Here is a 17,523-nt window from a genome sequence, read left to right on the forward strand (position 1 = left end):
TATTATTTCTTCTACTCTGCCGTTTTGGAGAAACCTTTTAGTAGGTATTCTGTACAGATGCTCATAGCACTGTAACTGTTTTTCTGTGATTAGCAGCAGTAAAGACTTTTTTTTTTTGCATCAATTCAACTAATTGTAAAATAGCATATATCTCATCAGTTGTAGATCTTTCTCTCCTAAATGCCATTTACTCTTTTCCTAAATGTTGCTCATAAGTTGTTTTAATTCTGCTTTTATTTATTATTCTGACAAATAATTTGTATATGTGACTTAATAATATTATTTGTCTATAATTTGCACAGTCTAGTATACAGCATTTTTTATGTATGGGAATTATTCTTTCCAATTTCACCAGAATTTCAACTATAAATGCGCAGGAAGCCGAAAACATTGTGCATGAATTGAGTTTTAAGAGGCATGGAATGAAAAATATTGAAGTATGTTGAGAAATAAGAAATCCTAACATTTAAAAAAAATATAATTTACACAGTTTTTAACATCTCCCGATTTTTAATTTGTCATAATTTGTAAAAAATATAGATGTTTAATTACTTAAGTTTTATTGTTGTTTAAGCGAAAGTTCGTTCCTCTTTATTTCAGTGAATTCTTGAATGAGAGAGCGATTGCTTTCATTTAAATGTACCACTTTAAAATATCACCAAACATCCCTAGTATTTTCTTAGCTAACCATGCTGTTAAAAAAGTATCATGATATTGTTACTTTTTTGATTATGGTCTCGATGGTAACAAAATAAAAACAGCGAACATCACTTTTCATTCATTCATGGAAGTGGGCGGTAGATGGCGTTGATGGAGATGATTCGTAGTAGAGGTTAGGTGTAGAGAGAATTGTAGATGTCCTCCCACGATGAGTCTTCGGACTCCTTGGAGGTATCAGGAATAATAATAATAATAATAATATGGAGTTCCTCCCTTTTTCTCCCCCGTCCCTATTGGGGCGAGCTGATACCCCTCATGGGGTGTTAAGTATTTATGGCTGTAGATCCGTGTGTTCACCGGGCTGGTTTGCGGGATGAAAAACCCCAGATAAACTGGGGGGAAAAACCCTGCTGTCCACGCCCAAGACCGCAGGTCGTGAGCATGGACAGCAGACTGAGGAAGATTAAACTCTTCACGTCGGCGGCGGGAATCGAACCCAGGCCACTCCTTCCCGAGGCATATGGACAGGAAGTCACTTTTGTGGCCCTTTATTTAAAAAAAAATATTTGAAATGAAACAGTCCATTTTTTTTGCATGAGATTAAAAACAACAGAAAATTACTCTTGTTTCTGTTCCATTTTCAAGCTGACCTCTGAAAAAAATAAATAAATAAAGGGCTGGAATAAATTAATTCGACTTGAATATATTATTTAATTTATTATTAACTGTGATGTAAACACGTTTAAATGGTATCATCATCTCTTAACAAAATGGGTTGCAAATTCAAGTATTCGTTTGCAGTTGTTAATGGTCCCAGTATGGTAGCTTACTATAAGCTACTATATTCGGACTATTTCATACTAATTTATGCAATTTTATGCGACCATATTACACGTGATAATCAGGATCAGTAATCTGGCAATGGTTGAGAAAACAGACGTTCTTCAATATATACGTACTTACACACACATCAGATTCTTAAATTATTTCAAAATATGAAATTTTTACAAATTTTAAATATTTTGAATTGTTCCCTAGCCCAAGCAAAAATAAAATTATTAAAAGAAAAAATCATAATTGGGGTTTAAAATAGCGTAAAAAATAAAGCAGAGTAAACTTGTTCTGCATCAGGATATTTCTAACAAATTCCATCTTATTTCTATAACATAACCTTCACAAACTTGATAATTACACAAATTATCGCTCTTATCTATTACACACTTTCGCCCACTAGAAGTGTCATCCCACCATACTTCCCACGTTTGCCATACATCTGAATAGCCTTGCTGTAGTTCGCCAATGTTGAATTACTTGCTGTGGACGTCTCGCCTAACTTGACTATATTTCCGTAAACTCTTTGCCAATATATATGCAACCCAAGAACAAATTATGCATTCCACTCAGTAGCGCATGCGTCCCAAACTGCAAGTTCGTTACTAAGAATTTATGTAGAGCTACCAGTCACTTTGAACTTGTCGCTTAAATAGTTTAAAATGGAGTTTACGCTTCTGTCCAAAACAAAGCAAGTTAAAATAGCAAGGATGATGTAAAGTGACACGACGAGACTTGTGAATGAACTAAGAATACTTTTATAATGAATGCATATCGTACAGTAGGATAATAAGATCAGTAGAACGATCATTTGCTCAATTCATGCACAATGTTTTCGAATTGATGCATTCACCCACAAACTTTACTTTTAGTTGCAATCGGCAATTAATCACGTGAGGACATAATGAGGACAAAGTTTCTGGAAATAAGGGGGGGGATCAAATAGAAAAAATTGCATTACTTTGAAAATTTAACAAGAATTATTGACGCTCAACTTTGGTTTTTACATGAAAACCAGATGTTGTATAAAATGCACTGAAACAAACAGCGACGCGTAGCGTTGATATTTCGTTTGCATAAAATTCAGACGTATAAAATACACTGTAACAAACAGCGACACTTAGTGTTCGATTTTTTTTGTTTGCGTAAAATGCAGACGACGTGTAAGATATTGAAGTCAGATCGTGCTGCGCACTTTGTCAGTTTTAAATTGTTTCCAAGCGTTATTGGCTTGTGCTCACTGGTAACAAGGATGTTTTTAATTATGCAGAATCCTCTGGAAGTTATTTCACATTAGGTATGATGTTCATGCCGGCAATTGTTTTATCATTTATTAGCCTAAGAGCAATTTTATTCTTTAACTGCTTGACAGTTCCCTGTGACTAGCGTCTCACGTGCTGTCCTGTTACGCTTTTGTTACAAGTCTAACGCTTAGTACAATGTACAGTCACGTGCCCTTGCAAGACGCACGTTCGCCCACACGCTTGAACACAATGGTGCTACGCGATTACTCAGACTATCGCAGGTCGGGCTGGTTTTACTGCAGCAGCTGGTAGCACAAGAGGTTGCACTGCACCGGCTTGACCTTGGGATAATTTACTCTTCTCCAGTCCGGGCAGGCTGCCAGCCAGTCAGAAGCCTGGACGCACTTCTCGCGGTTGTGCTCCTGTGTTCACTGCGCTGTTGCTGGGGTTCTATGGGTCGATAGCAAGGCAGCCTGAAGCCCCGTGGATGCACGCGGGTCTTCGTACTCTGCCGTTTCCCAAACGCTGAAGCGCGCTCGTGAGTTTATTCAATGAACTGCCACCAAGTGACGGTAGACAGCAAGGCACGTTCGACTGCCTGCTGAAGGTGACAGGTCATACCGTAAAAGGCAGTTGCTGTTAATTGGACTAAGGAACTGCACTTCCCGCAGGGTGGAACAAAGATGTCACCCATCAAGCATTCGATTTAATATGCACTTAATGCTGAGCATAAACATACGACGTATTTCATTCAAATCATCAGAAATATTAATGCATTAATTATACTAACCGTGAGAATGCATTCACGATCCATGCAACTTGAATGCCAGTTTCTATGCATACAGTTAATTGCCTTTGGAAGTTGTATTGCGGATGGATATTGGTTAAATCATTCAAGAACGAAGACTGCCGTATTTTTAGGCAGTAGAGAAGTGCAAAGGAGCAATTGTTAGCCATGTGCTTTAGATATAATCAGCAATATTAAATTAACTTTCCCAAAAGTCGCTCTGTTCGTCACATTCACAAGTTTGCCAGGGAATGACTAGCATTTTTTTTTTTTTTCTTTTCTGGGAATCGTGATTCTGTGAAGATGCTTTCAGAATTCCTAAGAAGTTCTTGGTTTCTTAAAATTTACAATACTGCTTTTTATCACGTGATAAAAGTTGCGCGGTTTGAATATTTTTCAGAAGTGACATTAAAAACTAAATGCAAAAACAAATAAGAATTTTGTTTACAAGTTGATTATCCTCGATAGCGGTATATTAATAACAATGTCAAAAACAAACCTTGGTCTGTAAATCTAATTGTATTTAATTATGTAATTGTTAAATTCTTCTTTAATTATAGAAATTGAATTGCTGCATTAAAAACGAAAAAAAAGTTCAGTATTAAAGATTATCTTGAATCTTTAAGCGCGAATAAATGGAACAAAATATTTTCAACATTTTTTCGATTTACTGGAATAAATATTATGAAAATATGTTCTTAACTTCAGTTAGAGTAGATTTTAAAATATTTAAAATTCAGGCTATCATAAAAGAGTATTTTAACTAACTGTAGGTTCAAAACAGTTTCTATTCCAGTTCCAGCACATACTCGTACATTGCCTGGTGTAAAGCAAGTTCTCAAATATATCGCAATTTTCCCTGATAGCATGGGGTCAAGCTCACTCGGAGGAAAGTCGAGGCGGGGAAAATTCAAATGATTATAAATTAAGCATTATTTTTTTAAACAAATTATTTAAAATATTTTGTTAGCGTGAGCAATCATTGCTTTTATTTAGTTATTTTTATTTTATATAATTTATTTGAAAATAATTAACCGTGATGTTATTTTAATTTAGTGGCCAGAAATCGCAACCCATTTAGAAGGTGTGTGTGTGTGTATTGAACTAAATTGTCAGAATAGTATGGACATCCGCATTCTAAATGAAATCCGCCATTAACTCAAAACTACAGAGAGGAAATAATTGCCTCCGAGTAAGAGCTCTGATAATACCTACATTCCAATGTCTTTAATGGGCAGAGATTTTGACCCGAGTGATATCAAATTAAGTATGATAGTAGGACCAGAAGAAGAAGCATCTCGAAAACCGTTAATTAATCTTGCTGAAAATGAAAAAAGTGTCTCGGCATACCTATAATGGTGTGGTAAACAAAGTATAGTGAATGTCAAGTAGGTGGAAACATTGATCAATACGAAAGGCAGACGAAGGATCGTAAAGCGGCAATTAATGAAATAATTCTATGGTGCAATCCGGGAATGTCAAGGAAGGTATTTGAACTCGGCGTACGCTGGCTGTCCCGAACGGGTGTGTAACAGTAGGCAACTATTGACAGCTCGTTCCCAGTACAAACAAGTAAATTACTTCAACTGTAGTAGGTGAAGGAACTTCGGCATTGAATGATCGCAATGAGTAATGAATCTCTTTTTGTTTCAAGTAGTTGGAAGAACAAAGATCTGGTAAGAACCACAGGAGCTCGTTATGTTTGATCAGACAATGCAAGGTGGGATGACGGGCATGTCTTCTTGTCACTCTCTTGATTTTAAAAGCAAGGGCTAAATGGTGTGGTATCTGAACATCTTTGCCGATGAAGTACATCCATTCACGTTAACCATTCACCCACCTCTAACAGGATAATGCTCATAAGTCACGTGCCCAAGAAAGGTTGTGGAAACTTGTCATTTACTAACAGATTGTCACTAGCATTTCCACTGATGAAACCGTGGAAATGCTAGAACGAGATATTCGTGACAGGGAGTGTCGCCGTCAAATGTGATGGAACTGCAGTAATTCATTAGGTCTAGCTGGAATAGAACACTTCGGGAATGTTTGTCTTGTGGAGTTAATGGCTTACAGTGGTCCAGTACAGTATCAATCAGGTATCTCTAATCTGCAGTACTATTAGAGGCATAGGAACGCGTTTGGATTGGGACAGTCGACAATGGTGGCAGTGTAAGGAGGACGCCAGTGCAAGATAGTTTGCTAATTTTCGAAATTGTCACACTAAGGCGCTAAAGTCTAAGTACTACACACACAGTACTGTCGACAGGGTGTAGCACAGAGGCAGCCTGCCTCACGGCGCGGCTTAATAAGGCGCTCGTTCAGCCATATTGCGTAGGTGCCGTCGCTATGCTAACAATTCCTGTGCTGAATGAAGTTTTTCCAAGCTTAAACTGATTAAAAATTATTTGCGAATAGTAGTCACCCAAGAAAGATTGGTTGGTCTAGCAACTATATCGACAGAGGCGGACATAGCTTATAATTTAAATTTAGAAGAGCTTATAAATAGCTTTATTGTGCGATATTCCCGTAGACTACGGCATCTTTTTTTGTGTATCTCATAGTATGCTTTGTGTTATCCATGGTTTTTATCTGGTTTGCGTTGATTTTTATTTTTCTTTATTGCTTTGTTATATATTTTATCTGGTGCGAGTATACAGAGAACCAAAAGTTTGATGCTACTACTGCATCTAGTCATTTTTCCGATTTCTTCATTGATGAAATCTTCATTTATAATGCTTTTATACTGTTTTGTACACTCTGAGTTTTAAGAGTTCTAGTTGAGTGTGCAGCTATAGAGTGGTGGTAAGTAATGGTCTACTAGTTTTCATGTTATTATGATTGGCTCTAATATAGCTGTTTGTTGTTATCCATTTGTTTCTGTGATCTATATTTTCTGAGAACGAAGTCATTGTATTTCCGACTATTTTCCCCCTGGTGTATGACCGTGTAGCCGGTGGAAGGTTATATGCTTTTAGAAAATCCAAGTACCATGCTGTGTTATTATTCGTAATCATAATAATTTATACAAATGTCCTATTACCATTAAGTATTTTCTGTGCATAATTATGAAGTTGAAAGCCACGTATTTAATTCGTCCAGAAATTTTAAGATATTTAAACTGTAGACAGAATTTAATATCAGATAGTTTTCTTGTTTTGATTATTATTCATTTCAGTGCAAATGTTTTCTGCATGTTCTGAATTTATAGTTTATTTCTTATACCACTAATTTGTTTAGTGAATATTATTATTCACTCCTTCGTTTTATTCGTCCAGTGTTGTGTTGTTCAGTCTAGAGTTTGATGTTTAGCTGCTTCATCATTTGTTGTGGGTATTTCAGCTAAGACTAATACATCTTACATCATCATCATCTTTTAGCGAATACAATAGCGTATAGGATAAGCCTGTATGTATTTTGAACAGCGGTGTAGCTAGGCCTTAAGCGCCCTCCGTAGCTAAGTGATTCATAAAAGTGACAATTTCGAAAATTGGTAAAATATTCTGCCACTGGCGCCCTTTGCAAGCGACAGAATTCAGTGGCAATAATTCCGAAACATAGGTGTAGGAACGCCCTTGTTTCTATATGTTTCTAATATTAATATGAAGGATAGAGAGTCCATTCTTCGGTCGGTCTGCTACCTCTATGCTGTTATCGAATCCATGACAGCTGTTGGGTTCTCGATGTGATTGAGTCTTTTTGATGATTAATGTTACTAATGATAGACGAAGTGTTAAAGCCAAAAATGATAAAAGTGCCTGAAGATGACAGGCATGTAGAGAGTAGTTCATTTGAGGCTGTTTGGTGTGAGATAAAAATCAACAGGATGAAATATGTAATTGGTTGCTGCTATAATCCAAGTGGTATAAGGGAGAATGTAGATGTATGCATTGGCAAATTAGTAAGATGAGTGGAGAACGTGTAATTATTATGGGCGATTTTAACTATGGGGACATAGATTGGGAGAAGGAATGGTCTCAAGGAACAAAGGAATTGGAGTTTATACAATTGTTAAGAGATAACTACCTGAGATAGTTAACAGCATGTAATGGAAGGTACAAGAGATTTGAGTGTTATATCTGGTCATAGCATCGGAGAACCATATCAGTAAGTAATTTAGATACACTGTCTCCACTTGGGGAAAGTGATCATGTGGTCTTGACTTAGGAAATTTATTATGTGCTGAATATTCTGTTAAGAAGGGTTATATGTGGAATTACAAGGCTGGTGATTCTGACAAGCTGAGAAGTCAGCTATCAAAAGTGCTATGACATGAGAATTTTAAGGGGGAGAGATGTTGATGATGCATGGGAAATTATCAAGGAGTATTTAATGAAAGCTGTATTCCCAGAGTCAGGAGGAGGAATCAGGTAGGAGTAAGATTGATGAATAATATTATTAAGCGAGAGTTGCAGATAAAGAGAAAGTTGTGGTATAAGTATAAAGAAAAAGGTAATGAGTATTCCCATGAGCAGTATAAGATACAGGCAAGAAGAGTAACCCGCATAGTAAGGAAGGCCAAAGCTAATTATGAGAGGAAGCTAGCTGATGAGTCCAAAACAAATCCTAAGGAGTTCTTTCGCTATGTGGCAAGTAAAAGGAGGAATAATTTTGGAAGGATGACTTTAAAAAATGTTGAGGGTAAGGAAATTACAGAAACTAATCAAATAGTTGAGTTGCTTAGTGATCATTTTTCAACAGTGTACCATCTGGATTGTGATACTGCAGTGCCGGACGTGTCATTGATTGATGAGAGTCTAATGATAGAAGAATTTGAGGTGCTTAGTATATTACAGAACCTTAATGCTAACACTGCCATTGGGTTAGATGGCATAGCGGCCCATGTTTTAAGGGAAAGCGCAAGAAAATTAGCACTTCCTCTAACTTGGCTGTTTAATTTAAGCCTCAATTCTGGTAAAAAATTGGCTTTTTACTTGTAAAAAGTAAAAATTTAGATGAGAATTAGCACCGCAATCTAACTTGGCTGTTTAATTTAAGCCTCAGTTCTGGTAAAGTCCCAATTGAGTGGAAAGAGGGGAAAATTATTCCACTACATAAGGGGGGTGCAGGACTGAGGTAGCAAATTATAGACCAATCAGTATATCGGGAGTAGTGGTTAAGGTTCTGGAGAAATTGATAAAAATTAGAATTCAGGACTGGGTGTACAGCAACAGCAGTATGATACTTTATAAGGGGCAACATGGTTTTGTGAAAAGTAGATCTTGCCTTAGCAATATGCTCGCTTTCTATAATGAAGTAACAATGGAGTTGGATAAAGGAAATCCTTTTTCAGTGATCTTCTTGGACTTTGTAAAGGTATTTGACAAGATTCCACATGGAACTCTGTTGCATAAATTGGAGCAAATGAGTATGGATCCGAGACTAGTGATTTGGATTAGAAGGTGGCTAATGGATAGATATCAGAGAGTGGTTTATGGTGGAGCGTAGTCCAGTAGAAGGCAGTTGACTAGTGGTGTGCCTCAGGGCTCAGTGCTTGGTCCTCTGTTATTTAATTTGTACATCAGTGATATTGGGGAATAGTTTGAAAGGAGATATCCACTTGTTTGCTGATGATGCAAAACTGGGAAGAGCGATAGTTAATTCAGATGATGTGGATATCTTACAGGATGACTTAAATTGGCTGGTGGTTTGCGCTAAACTAAATGTCTGCCAGTTTAATGTGTCCAAGTATAAGGTGATGCACTTCGGAAGGATGAGATCACATGCTGTTTACTATATTAATGGAACTGAACTGCAGGAGGTTGATGAGGTTAGGGACTTGGGAGTTATTGTGGACAGAGAACTTAAGTTTCGAGGCATATTGCAAAGGTTTCCAAAACTTCACATCAGATTACATGGTTATAACAAGCAGGGATAAGGAAGTGATTGTCCCACTTTATAAAGCATTAATACGACCTTATTTGGACTATTGTGCACAGATCTGGTCACCTGGATTTCTTGGTGATGTGGAAATGGTGGAGAGGATTCACTTTAAAAATTGTTGCGAAAATTGTTGCAGGCCTGTGGGATGTCTCCTACGATGATAGATTGAAGGTCTGTGGGCTTCAAAAACTAGTTGATAGACGTATGAGAATGAGAGGAGATATGATAGAGGCATATATTAAAAGGGTTTTATAGGATTGATACTGATAACCTTTTTAAGACCAGTGAAGGAAGGGAGAGATTGTGTAAGAGTGTGGTTAACAAGAGTGTTAGGACTAGAGTTTTTATTTGGAGGGTTGTCAGTGGGTGGAATGCGTTGCCAGAGGCGGTTGTGAATGCTTCATCTGTGAATGAGTTTAAGGGGAGGTATGACAGGTATTGTGTGAATAACGGTTAGTATGTCCAGTGGCGCACTCAGGATTTAATCTTGGAGGAGGCCGAGTACTCAAGATTTAATCGGGGGGGGAGAGCACTCATGATTTAATATTGGGGGAGGAGTTGAGTAGACAATTTGAGATACACACTACGCATTGCATACAACCTATGACTGAGCATCTGCTGCAGTGATCGCCAATACATGATACCCATGATTTCTGGCCCGGCTCGAGCAAACAAAGTATCGCCCGAGCACCACTTCGTTCGCCTTGCGTTCACAACGGCATTGATTCCCGAGAGCCAAAGGGTATTCCCACCTTATGTGACTGCTAATTCATAAGTAGTATAGAAATAGAAGACACAACACAACATAAATAAAAAATATTAATTTTAATTAGGAAAAGATTTTTGGAAAATTTTCTAGTCTTTTTTTTTCTTTCTTTTTTTGGGGAGGCCAGAGCCCCTTGGCACCCTTTCTGGATGCGCCAATGAGTATGTCAATGTTGAGTCTCCCGCGTAGAGTCTTTTGACTCCATGGAGGCACCTTACATAATAATAATAATGTTGTTCCTTTCTTTTTGACATGCTTAATATTCCGTTTAACGTGCAGTCTATTTAGATCCTGTAAGCATTTCAATGAAATGCTAGAATGCTGTGTTTTGACTCCCCCCCCTTTTTTTTTAAATTAAAGCAATAGCTTGACGTCTGTTACCTATATCATTTGGCATTAATTGTCTGACCATGCAGATTCTGATTAGAATGGCGTTTTAAATACTCTGACAAAGATTGGAATGTGAAATGCGTTCATATCACTAGGGATTTCTCTCTTTCTCTTGTCTACTGGATCTTTTATAAGATTATTTCTTGTGGATCTGTTTACAAGTGTAACTACTACGGGAGGTCGTCTTTTCTGGGTTAGCCGATAAACAGACCGGATATCTTTTGACTTCGTTGATAAAAGGGTAGAGATCCAGACATTACAAATGGTCAACCTAAAGCATATATATATACACCCTATGCATCTTTTCTTCTGACGAAGATCGTCAGAAGAAAAGCTAACAGTTTTCTTCTTATTCATTCCAGTTTTAGACTTACCGAACCAACCCCCCTCTTTCAATTCAACTATCGCTGTTCTTTGGAAAAATGTTCCCGATGGTTTTCCCGGAGGGCTACAGCTTCCACTTATTCAAGAAACATATTAATAGGTTCCTTTTTTATTCTTAACTCCCCCCCCCCCACACACACACAGCACCAATGTTAACATTGTAACTGATAGCTAGTCATTCGGTACCATTATGAAACCGGATGCGGCGAATATAACCTGAAAGTACAATAAAGTGCAGCGACCGCTCGTGTGCATAGCCACTGCGAAACTGTAGCACCTCCAATTTTTCTCGATATAAATTAATAAATATATAAATACATTTATTAATTTATTTATATTTGCTTGTATCATTAAATCCTATACAATTCTCTTATTTTGTATAAAAAATAATAAAAATCCATCTTGTAGCACTTAGGAGGGCGAAGGACGCTAGCAGCACTGTGTTTATCACAGTACCATATTGCTACGCGAGCAAGCATATGCACGTCATAGTGAGCATATGTGGCCCTCTCCGTCGCGCAGTTCCACTGTTGTTTATATGCAGTTTGCTCCAGTAGTAAAGCGTTCGTAGTGCTTATCATGTTTACTCCGTCTCTTTAAATATTTGGACATTACAATTAAAGGATTTAATTGTAATGTCCAAAAATTGTAAATCCATTCCTTTAATTACAATTAAAGAAATGGATTTTATTTTATTTTATCGATAATTTTATCGATAATAAACAATATTTTTTCATAAATAATTAAACTATGTTTAATTTTTAAAATTTTTTTCGAAAGTTGCAGTATCCCCACGATTTCAAGCCACGAGCCGTTACAAAGTGTCACCTCTTTCTGCATTCGCACCTTCCTTATTTTTATTTATTGTCTTATTTCAATTTAGTCAACAGATTAATTCGCCAGTTTCAATGGTGCAGTTGTAAAAACCACTGCTTGTAAAGAAAACAAAACGGCTTGTTGTAGTTTGAGTCTCAGGATGAAAGTAAGTGCTCATAGTAAACAGATTTTGTTTTTTATTCAATTATATAAGTTGGCGCACAATTCGTGGCACTTTCTTAGGTGTAAAAATATCTGGTTCCGCCACTGCATATAAATGTAACCGTCAGAAGGGAAGTAAATTATTTTTGTGTGAACAGCCAGAAAAAAAGTGTTAAGCCAACTTTAATGTACCAGCTAAATAAATTTCAAGAAGTCTCCTATTTGATTCTCACAATTTTTCTTTAAGTCAGTTGTTTCTGGCTTGCAATATGTTAATTTGCAGAATTTTTCTCAATTTCCTTTCACAGTTCTAAAAGTCATTGTATGTATGTACCTATTGTTTGAATCACTGTTTTTCAACTTGGGAGCGTTTGCCTTGGAGAGATAAACGCTTCAAAGTAAGTCAAGGCGAAGGAATCTGAATAATAGTTTGCTAATTTATCAACAACTTTAATTATCAGTTATGAATATTATTAAATATCTGTTATATATATTTATTTACAATATAATTATAACTAACGAATTAAAATAAACTTGTTAGAATTAATAAAATTAAAATAGTATATGCTTAATATTTTATTGTTTAAGGTAAATACACATATTTGTGCTACACTACTATGACTATCTTAATGTTTGGACCCGTGCAAAAAAAAAAAGTGATGAAGTGTGTTTCTTTACTACTGTTTTTAGTCTTTAATAAATAGTGGTAAAATGACTAAAATATAAATGAGACAAATACTCGAGTACCAAGAGCATTGCGAGTGGAGATTCTCTTCAATGTTAAATATCAGGAGAGTTAATTGCAATATTTGATTCCCTGACACCAACTGGTTAGCAATTGAATCACAAGAACTCATACAGGATGAACTACGAGGCTTGGAAATTATTGGACAAGCCACGGATCCTGGATTCTAGCTGAAAAAGAAAGTGAGTGAGGATTGAGCCAGGGTTGAAGATGTACTCTGATCTTAAATATGGCCTAAGTTTAGGAAACGTCAATCATAAAAACATTGGTTATCATTTATTATTGTAGCTGCAGATATGCAAAAACAGCCAGAACATTAATACATAGCAGAAATCTGCTGCGTGTTAATTGGGCTGGCTGTGAAAGCGCATGTGCTAACAGTTAAAAATAAGAATGTGCTGCATAGCAAGTATAAAAGCTTTATTAGTGTTCATTTCGTAAAATAATTAAACTTCTAACTAAAGCTTTAAGTTGATATTAGATCATTTTATAAAAATGATCTAATATCAACTTAAACCAAATTAACACTTGCTCTTTGTAATAAAATAAACGTGTAACACAGTATTCTAGTTTTATGTAAAACTGCCATATAAGTTTGAAATCGACATTGTGCTGATATAACCTTTTTTTTTTCGATTTTTTTATGATTACTGAAGGAGGCATGTTGTGTACTCTGGCTAGTTTGTGTAGCTTAACTGGAACCTTCAAGACACTTTTATATTTCCCGGGTTTTCAGAAAGCGTCAATTCTTCCATGTTTCTTAAAAAAAAAAAAAAAAAAAAAGCATTTATCTAAATGCCTCTTTTTCCCAATTATATGACTATTTGGAAACACCCCCCCCCCCCCACGCCTCAAATCCTCACAAAACTACATTTTCCAGATGTCCTAAATTGCTGATATTTTAAGGGGAAAGAGTGGGTTTGCCATTGCTAGTAGGGCTAGTGACGGATGCAAAGTTCCAGTCACTTTTATCTGCTCTGAATATTGAAAACTGGAATACTCCGTGCCCCTAAATAACCCTTATATTCCCCAATTGGAAAGAAATTTTAAAAATCAAAGGCAATGTTATTTGCCGAAACAATTTTTTTTTTTTTTTTTTTTTCCTCAGGCTTGTACGCATATTTTAGTGACATGGTATCTCGTACCCTAGCGCGACTTTCATTCTCGCCCGCTTCTTTATCCTCTGGTATACGGTAACGACGAAGGATCTCTTTAGTAAACTTAGGGAGCAGCAGATCACTTAAGCAAAACAAACGTCTACTAGCACATTGCAGCAATGTTTAGATACTCGGAAGGAAGTTGTAACGAAAGCGCATGGGCAGTTACGGTGTGAAAGAACAGACATATTCATTTTCCAGTGCATTGACTTGACAAGAGATCGTTGTATAGCATTCCCCCCCCCCCCCCCCCCCGCCCGTTCACATTGGTTGTTGATTTGAACATCGTGAAAAAGAAAAGTTTGAGAAACGTGTATATTTAAAAAAAATTATATTCTTATCAATTTACTCGAGCAAATATGTTTACTAAATATGCATAATAAAAATTCTGTAAATATTTTGTAAATACCTGTATTTATATATTTACAATCTAAATATCAAAAAAGCCAGTACAAAAATGTAACTCTAGGAAATTGGTATAGTAACCTCTTTATGCTTGCCTAGGACCAAAGATCACAGTAGAGGGTGACTGTGAAGAAGAAATTATACATAGAATTCAACGTGGTTAGATGGCCTTTGGAAAATACCGTGAAGCACTCAAAGGAAACATCCCTGTCTACCTTAAAAGAAAAATATTCGACAGTTGTATACTGCCGGTCATGACATATGGAAGTGAAACATGGACTTTGACTAAAAAATTGACCAACAAGTTGAGGATTACCCAGAGGAAAATGGAATGATCATTACTCGGGATTACCATTCTAGACAGAAAGCGCAATACTTGGGGTGAGAGACATAAGTCATTAAAATATCCAAATTGCAATGGGCGGGTCGTATTGCAAGAAGTAACACTCAAAAATGGACAAAATTGATATCAGAATGGTATCCCATAGATTGAAAGAGAGCTATAGGAAGACTAAAGAGACAGTAGGAGGATGAGATTAAAGAGATGGCAAGAACTCAGTGGCACAGAAAGGCTCAAGATAGGAGTGAATAGAGGACAAATGGCTACTGCTGATGATGATGAAATATTTAAGTTACATATGTTCATGCGAGCGTTTCTTTTCTTTTTCATTAGACAAACATTTTTGTTTACATGACTGATTAGTTGTGTGTGTGTGTGGGGGGGAAGCCTTGGTGGGTTAATCGATGACGAAAATGTATTTTGATGGAAAATCCTAGATTCGAAACCTGTCTAGGCTCAAATGATAAGGATTTTTCAAGTGAGTTAGTTGGCCTCTTACAGAAGCGGCAGTGTTTTTTCTCTCTCTCTCTCTCTCTCTCTCTCTCCCCTCCTTTTCTCAGAAACTCAAATTTTTTCATCCCATAAAACAGATAAACCTGCTCCATGAATATGCATATTTGCAGAATGGCAAATATGCATTAAAAATGCCAGTAAATCCTCATTTAGAGGAATCAACGTATCTATCCTTGGATGGAAGAGAGAGAGAGAGGTTTTTTTTTTTTTTTTTTTTTTTTTTGTATATATGGTGTACTCCTCTTCTCGGCACGTGGCTAGTTGTCTTTGCCTCCGTACTTCCTTCTGTTTAAATAATTTTACGACCCTTGATCTCCACATGTCTCTCATCTGACCTATAACGTAAAAGAGTTTATCCCTTCTCCTCTCCACTTCCCAGCCATATATGAGAGAGAGAGAGAGAGAGAGAGATTGTGCGTTACTGTGTTAGAAAATTAAATCATTTGTTGTTTTAAGCAAAATATCAAAGTAAATTGTATTCGGAGCATATTAATGAAGTTTCTTTTGTTACACTTAAAATTAATTCAAACACACGCCTGTATCGATTCTCCGGTTGAATGTTTTGAATTTGCAGCGGTCTTTGTAAAGAACCAAAATATCGACCGATTATACCTACTATTTTTAAAGCGCTACCAAACCCAGGCACGTAACATACTTGATGTTGTGATGTTCTCGCTGTGTCATCAAGTTACAAGCCCATTGTTACTTTACCAAACCAATTATTAATTGGCTGTAGTACTTAATTTAAGGCTATATATACTACGAAGCAAGACTTTAAGAGGTCGTTTCCATACGTCTTGGATAATACTGTGAAAGAAGCAACTTATTATTTAAATCACTTAATATTAGTTTATCAAGAGTGTCTTGATTCATTTATTTGCAAGGATACCTTTTAGATGACTCTCCAACATTCCAAACACTAAAGTATATACTTTGAGTTGTCTGTTACGTTTCAGATAACTCAAAATTCTGCATTACTACTGTTGATTATTCGGTATGCAATTGGCTACACTGCAAAATATTTATGCGCTACAAAGTGTGGAAATGATCAGAGACAATCATGTTTAATAATATCATGCTTATATTAATATTAAGCATCATTCATTGTCACAACAACTAAATCGAGGCATTTTTGGCAATGTATGTCAGATATATAATTTTGTTTTGCTTTTATTTGCTACTAAAAATTTGTCCAATTGAAATTAAAAACAAATTTTAATAAATATCCTAAATACCAAATTTAAGTTCCGTCCAACCAGAGCTGAATTCTTACTATCATTTCGTTTTGCCAATAAAACTTGTCTAGTTGAACTAAAATCGAATTGAATGGACATTTTTTTTATGGATATAAATCCCTGTTTTATTGAATTACATCAATCCAGAATGAAGTTAGTTATTGCAATACACTCGTGTTCATAGAAACCTCATCACCTTACCATCTAATGGTTTATCATTAGATATTTTGTTGTATTGCATCATCTATCATTCCCACGCGTTTCCATATAATGTAATAGTTGCTGCTATTGCGTCAGAATTTTCTATGCTACAAACAAACATTAAGAGCTAGTTTTGGCATTTTTGTGCTGAGATCGCTATGGCTAATTACGTGCAGTTAACACCTCAGAAAAAGTGTGATTCAAGCTTTGAATGGAGAAGGTATTCATCGGGTGAAATAGCTGAAAGGGTGTCTTGTAGTCAATCTACTGTGGTGCGACTGTTGTCAAAAGTGTAGGAAACCGGGTCAGTTGAAAGGAAGAAGGGACAGGAAGAAAGCCACTATCAACACCATGTCAAGATCGAGTTCTAAAGCGGCTCTGCTTCATAAATCGCCGTACATTGTCCGGAGAACTGAAACGGGAACGGGAAGAACAAAAAGGAGTTGTGGCAAGCTCTGTTAACTGTCAGGAGAAGACTCATTCGACAGGGATTGATAGCCAGGCGTCCCAAAAAGAAGCCCTTGTTAACCAAAAAAATGAGATTGGCTCGGTTAAATTGGTGCAAAGAGTATGTCAAATGGACCCCTGATCAGTGGAAAAGAGTAAGTTTTTTCTGACGAGAAAAAATTTAACCTGTAGGGCGTCGATGGCAGACAGAAATTTCGAAGAAGATCAAGAGAAAAATTCAACCCTGACTGTCTGGTGTCAACAGTCAAATTCTCAGCCAGGCAGATGATTTGGGACTACATCTCGTATCATGGTGTTGGTCGTTTGCATTTCACAAAAGATTCAGTGAATTCAAGAGTGTGCCAGAAAATTTTAGAAGAAAAATTGCTGCCTACTATCAGACACCCATTACCGTAACGACGAATTCCATCTTTCAGGATGACTCTGTCCCTTGTCGTAGAATAAAAAGTTAGGGTTACAAGTTTTTGTTGCAGGTTAATAAGTTAATGAGACTTATTAATTGCAGGTTAATGGGCCTGAAACTCCCAAAGTGTTTTTAG

The 17,523-nt window shown here is 36.5% G+C and overlaps 1 long non-coding RNA gene across 1 annotated transcript in view; it reads left to right on the forward strand.

Moving 5' to 3' along the window:
• Positions 1 to 2,665: 2,665 nt before the first annotated feature.
• The window catches only part of LOC150093982 (uncharacterized), a 109,450-nt gene continuing 94,592 nt past the window's right edge, over positions 2,666 to 17,523 (forward strand). Inside the window, exon 1 of the long non-coding RNA XR_016550324.1 lies at positions 2,666 to 2,788. This is a non-coding gene — a long non-coding RNA (uncharacterized LOC150093982). The remainder of the gene's footprint in view (positions 2,789 to 17,523) is intronic.

The sequence above is a fragment of the Typopeltis vanoorti genome, chromosome 23 (assembly GCF_054136105.1).
Source record: "Typopeltis vanoorti isolate ZY-2024b chromosome 23, IOZ_Tvanoo_1.0, whole genome shotgun sequence".
Classification (NCBI taxonomy): domain Eukaryota; kingdom Metazoa; phylum Arthropoda; class Arachnida; order Uropygi; family Thelyphonidae; genus Typopeltis; species Typopeltis vanoorti.